This window comes from Haemaphysalis longicornis, unplaced genomic scaffold (assembly GCF_048455015.1).
Source record: "Haemaphysalis longicornis isolate Haplotype H1 unplaced genomic scaffold, Haemaphysalis longicornis Haplotype H1 scaffold_1, whole genome shotgun sequence".
Lineage (NCBI taxonomy): Eukaryota > Metazoa > Arthropoda > Arachnida > Ixodida > Ixodidae > Haemaphysalis > Haemaphysalis longicornis.
The window spans coordinates 250,280,188-250,286,187 of NW_027526203.1; positions in this window are offsets into that span (position 1 = coordinate 250,280,188).

Consider the following 6,000-nt stretch of genomic DNA (forward strand, 5'->3'; position numbering starts at 1 on the left):
ACACATATACATACATACATACATACGTACGTACGTACGTACATACACACATACATACATACATACATACATACATACATACATACATACATACATACGTACGTACGTACGTACGTACACATACATACATACATACATACATACATACATACATACATACATACATACATACATACATACATACATACATACAACGCTATATTGACGATATTGACGTACTGCTCCAGGAACCACGCTTGGGGCAATGTACAGGTGCCGTCAGAAGTAATTGGAGCACGGGAGCTGTGGCCGAACCGCATAGGAGCGCCGTGTAGCTACAACAGCGGTAAACGAAAGGAGCAGAACACGCATGCGCGCCTGTCGACGGTGTTAGCCCATCTATACTTTTCAACCCACTCTTAACGCGGCTTCGAGTATTATTCGCAGCATACTGGTCTCAGCGATGGCGCTGATAGCACTGGCGGTATCTGTCAGCGCGCTCACACGTTTTCAGCGCTCGCGAGCTGCTGGAGAAGCCTCGCAGCCGCAGGGATCTGAAGTGACAATTTTTGTTTTCTAATATTTTTAGGTGGGTCTGCTATCAGCGCCATCGTCGAGACCAGTATACTGCGAACAACGCTCAAAACCGAGTTAAAAGAATTCGTGGGTTCAGAAGTATAGATGGGCTATCGGCGTCGCCAGGCGCGCATGCGTGTTCTGCTCCTTTAGTTTACCGCCGGAACAGCTGCATGGCGCTCCAATGCGGTTCGGCCGCAGCTCCCGTGCGGCCGAAGTATTATCCCTAGCTTTTAAGTATTAGCTTTTAAGTATTATCCCTACTTATAAGAATATGATTTTCAGACTACCCCTGATTGATGTCCCGTATAATTATTGCGTAACGACTGTTAATAGCATGACGGTAATTTTATCCATATTTGAAGGGGGCCGTACTGTACAACATGAGAAGCTACGGCGGTGGACTGAACATCTTCTTGGGAAGGAAGGGGGAATGTTTTGTACTTCACAGCGTCTAAAATTGGGTATATAGCCTTAATAAATCATAGATGTAATCAAATAATATACCCCCATTCCACACCGTTTCAACTGCATACAGAAAACGGAGAGTGTGCATCACGTCATCGATGAGTGTTGGAAACATGTCTAGCGCCCGCATAACTGTGCAAGCATGAACCGGGCCGCCGCCCGACCAATCTTGGGCCCGTCCCCCACCATTCCGGAAGTCTTGGTTCCCTCTCTTACGATGTGTAACGACCGCATGGCGACGAAGACACTACACTCGAATCGGTGTTGCGGAAGGGTGAATGCCGTTTTGAAGTAACATCGCAATGTGCATGATGTCCAATCGACAATTTACTGGATCAAAGTGTACCCGTGGCTGGACCGTAAATGTTTTAGTTTGACTTGAGATTTTTTTATGGCCGTTTTTTGTGGATTCGCATGCGAATTTAAATGCACACTACAGCACGCTTTGAGCAGTGCAAATAAACCTGCGGGACGTTTGGATTACACTTCCAGGAGTGCCTGCGCCAAATATTGCACGTGCACGTGAAGCGGTGAAGACGCAAATCGCTGTGAAAGATGCGGGAAAACGAACCGCGCTCTCTTCCGTTTCCCTCATTATGCACCGCCTTGACTACGTTATTACAGCGGTGGCTATCCTATTGGCTGTTACTGGTCGACGCCATGGTTTATTTCTCGCATTTCCGGTGACGATCCGCCGTCGTCGGCGTTGTCACCAACCTCTGCTATGCTTGAACCTCTACGAACAGCTTTGGCGTTTGTGTGTGTGTTTCGCGCTCGCGCGGAGTTGTAGTGACGATCTCAACACTGCCCTTTTAACCAGACCACTAGGAAACAGGCGTTTACTGGTTCAAACCCCCCTACCAGCCTGAGCGGGCGCTTTTGAGCAGGCACCAATGCCTACTTTGTTCCGCCCCACACCGGAAATAGACGGTTCCACGTCGCGGTGAAAAAGAGCAAACTTGCTGGCCTGCGAAATATAGACGGCCGCCAACCCCTCCGCCCCCCCCCCCCCCTCCTCCCATTAAGGAGAGAGCGCGCAGCCTTCGCTGCGTAGCAATGCGTTCAACACTTGCTATACTCGGTTACAACTCAAGAACGGCACCACCTCATGTAGTGTATCACTCCGCCAAAGCGCCGGACCCGTGACGTCACTGCGCGCGCGTTTTGAAAGGGGTTTGCTATGAATGCGTGATATCGTCTGCCTTGTCTCACGCAGTTTGTTTGTCGTCACTGGAGTCGTTTATAAGCATATTAGGTCCAAAAAAATCACGGAAACGGCTCACGCCATGTTCAAAATATTCCCAGTAACGCCCTAGTTGCGCCGCGCGTAGAAACATCCGGCTACGGTGATTAGGCACAGCGGCAACTTCCGGTGCCGTTCTTAAGTTGTCACCGAGTATAGTCTAGAGGATGTTACGCGTAGTCCCAAGGTCGAGTAGTTGAAATGGAACGCTTTCGCGCGATTTTTAATCTCGCGTACCTCTGGCGACACTGAACGGCCTTTTATAATTCTTGCGGGAGGACATTCTTTGTGCAATGGACTTCACTCCAGAATGCATTCCAAATAGTCGGCGGTAAGTGCTGGAGGGTCTAATTTGAGCGTTCGTTGGTCTTGATCGGGTTGCAGACTTACGCATTTTAAAATTATTCAGCCAGATCTCTGTCAGACAGAAATTTGCGTGTGTACCCTGGTAATACGAAAGGTCCTTCCACGTTTTATTGCTTTGTTTGAACTTGCCACTGGCTCTAATAGAACCTATACACTAATAGGAGTCGTATTAGCTTATTGCCACTAATAGACACCCATGGACCTATTAGACTAATACACACTAATTGCCAATAATACATGTTTTAGTGGCAATGAGCTAATACGGCTATTAGTTATTGTATAATAATTTTACCTTGGGGTCACATATGTATGCATAAAATTGAGATACATCCAAAAGGTGCATCTGTGTGTGTGTGGAATCAGCATCGTGAGCTGCAGATGGTACAAGCAGAAGAATTAAGTATATCAGAAATCCGCTTAAGTTCCCATACTATCCGAATGAAACAAACATGCTCATGTGACCTCAGAAAATGCTGACAATTTCTCGGTCAACTGAAATTATTATTGTTTGAAATTTGTGGCTGATTGAAATTTGTATCGTGAAATAATGAATTAAAGTGTTTAGTGATTGTTATGAACGTACTGATTTTTTACTGGATTATACTTGGTCTATTGCGCCCCCTTCCCCCGACTGGAGTAGAGGCTAGTTCAGCGTTTTATGCTGAAATTAAGGAGGGGTTTTGACATGTTGTAAATACTTATCGATTGCAATACTTTAATCCAAACTGTTCGAAGGAGTGGACATTTTATAAAACGTTGGGCAATCCCACTCCGTTCATATGTGGTATTCAAGACTGCTGAGCTACTCTAGATGGGTATGTGCTGTTCTGCTAGTATGCGGAAATGACTGAAAGGTGTAGTAATCGTAGAAATTGCTCATTGATAGTAATGATTGATTGATGACTAAATTTATTTTCGCGATATTAGTCGTTTTACAAAGCCAATTAGGCAATCCATTGTGTCGTTGTCCCGCTCTGGTCACGTGATATGAGGAAGGAGGCTTTACCAACATTGATTTCATTAATTAGGAGGTTTAGCGAGCCGACGCTACACAGGCGATGAGGCGTGTCGTAGTGAAGGGCTCTGGATTAATTTTGAACCCCTGGGGATCTTTAACGGGCTCCGAAATCCCGAGAATACGGACGGTTTCGCTTTTCGCCTCCATCAGAAAAGCGGCCACCATGGCCGGGAATCGAACCCGCGTTTATCAACAACGCGTAAACCTAGGAATTCACCATGTCTTTATAGGACGACCGAAACATTTACCTCGAAGGCATACCATCCAGAAGTGTCACGTTTAGCTTGTTGGCCCGTCCTGTGTGACCACTACGACAACTACAAGGATAAAGAAAGTTAAAGCTCACTAATGAACCTGGACACCAAGAGAGAGAGAGAGAGAGAGAGAGAGAGAGAGAGAGAGAGAGAGAGAGAGAGAGAGCTTTTATCTGAGCAGGATGACTACCCGTCAAGTGGGAGAATTTTCTGATGTGGGACGTCTTGATGTCCATTTGCGTTCTAGAAGTGAGCCTGCCGGCCTGGTAGTGCGGTATAACTAGTGTGAGTTCTAGATGGAGGGAAAAAAGTAGGCTCCCGGCGTTATGCTGCCGTGCGATACTGCTTTCAATTGAATAGTGTATACAATGGTAGATAGCGTTGGGGGGGGGGGGGGGGGGTCCAGGGTTTGAGGGTCGATGTGTAAAGAGAAGGCATAGGGACGAGGTGTGAAATCTCTGTAGCGGGTTTATTTCGGGCAGCACCAGATTAGGTGCTGAAGGGGATTAAGATGATCCAATTTAGCGTCACGCCCAATTTGTAGCGAATGTATGAAACTTTAGATTTAAGTTCTAGGCCCCATTCTAGCCGGGAGCCTGTACTATGAGGTGCGCTCTAGTGGAACATTGAGGAATACTTTATGCCATCTGGGGATCTTTAACGTCAGCCGAAGAATTGACGGGGGGGGGGGGGGGATTTTTTTTTATTTTTTTTAGTCCCCTCATCAAAACAGCTGCCGTGGTCGGCACACCCGGCTCGCGTAAAGTTGGCAATTCCTTATCCACTGGGCTGCTACGGAGAGTGCACGCAAAGTTATGTGCCATCGTAATTTCCCGTTTACAGGCGGCAGTATCATCGCATCTCCTTCTGAAGCTCCACTCAAAGATTGCGCTGTGGTAATGAGCTAGCTCGTTCCGAGTATTAAGAGCAGGGACGACACCAATATCTCTCAAGGGTGCAAGGATTTAGTCGATGAAGACGTGTTCACTTTGGTATACGGACGCTGCGGTCTGCCGACACGTCCTCACTGAAAGGAGCCGCTTCAAAATAATTAAAGCCGAAAGCAAGGGCTCCAAATATGCCCTTATTTAAGCTGTAAATTTTGTGGAGATGGAGTTGAGTTAGACTTGAGTTCTTGCTTGAGTTCTTTTCTTACTTTTTGCTAAAAGTTATTTATTCGCACAAGAGCGTCGTTACACGAGCTTACCATATACTTCTTTTAATATTCCGGTCGTCTTTCAAACAGCTCCGTTCTGGCGTGTGGTATACGGCGAACCTTCTCGCTGTTTCCTCAGTGAAAGACGGCGGCAGTTTCTCGACTTTCATTTCAACGCGACGCATGGTTGAAAGGTACAATAAAGCGATTCCCAGCTACTTGGCGTAGGGATTACGCGTGTATGCTCTTCGAATAAGAACACAAGAATAAAAAGTCCCCCCCCCCCCCTCCCCTTAAGGAACGGATCGAAAAAAACCTACGCAACCACCTCGGTATGGTCCAAAGCGGGACTTTATGCTGTTGACTTAATTTGCGTGACCGTCGAATGCCAGTGTGGGTGCCGTCGGGTATAATGCTGTAGCGTTATAGGAATGAATACGCAGACGTCATTACCTTCTGTTCAGTGCCAGCCATTCTCAGAACCCGGCTTTAGACCTCGTCACTTTCCTCGCTATGCCGTGGACGCAAGCAAACGCGGAAAAAGAAAAACGGACGGGAAGATATCCATGCCAAGAGAGCTGAAAGTAACGTTGAATAAGCAGCCAGCCGACGCCGTTACATGAAGAGCCCAAGGGCGTTTGGACGGGAGCTATAGAGAGCCAGGAACGTGTTATGGCGTCCCAAATGATCGCTTATCGCGAAGACACCTTGGGGCGTTCGAAGCGAATGATCGGTGGCTTTTAGAGTTTCCAGTGAACTACCAAAGGTCACGTATTTCGCTGCTCTGCTGTAAGCGAGCTTTAATGACCGCGTATGGGTCCATCCCTATTCGCACGTTCACGTGTAAAATACACGAAACAAGAAAACTTGCTGTACCACTCAGATTTTTCGTCATATATGTTTTCCGTGCTTTTGTGCGGGTCTACTCAAATTTGATAGA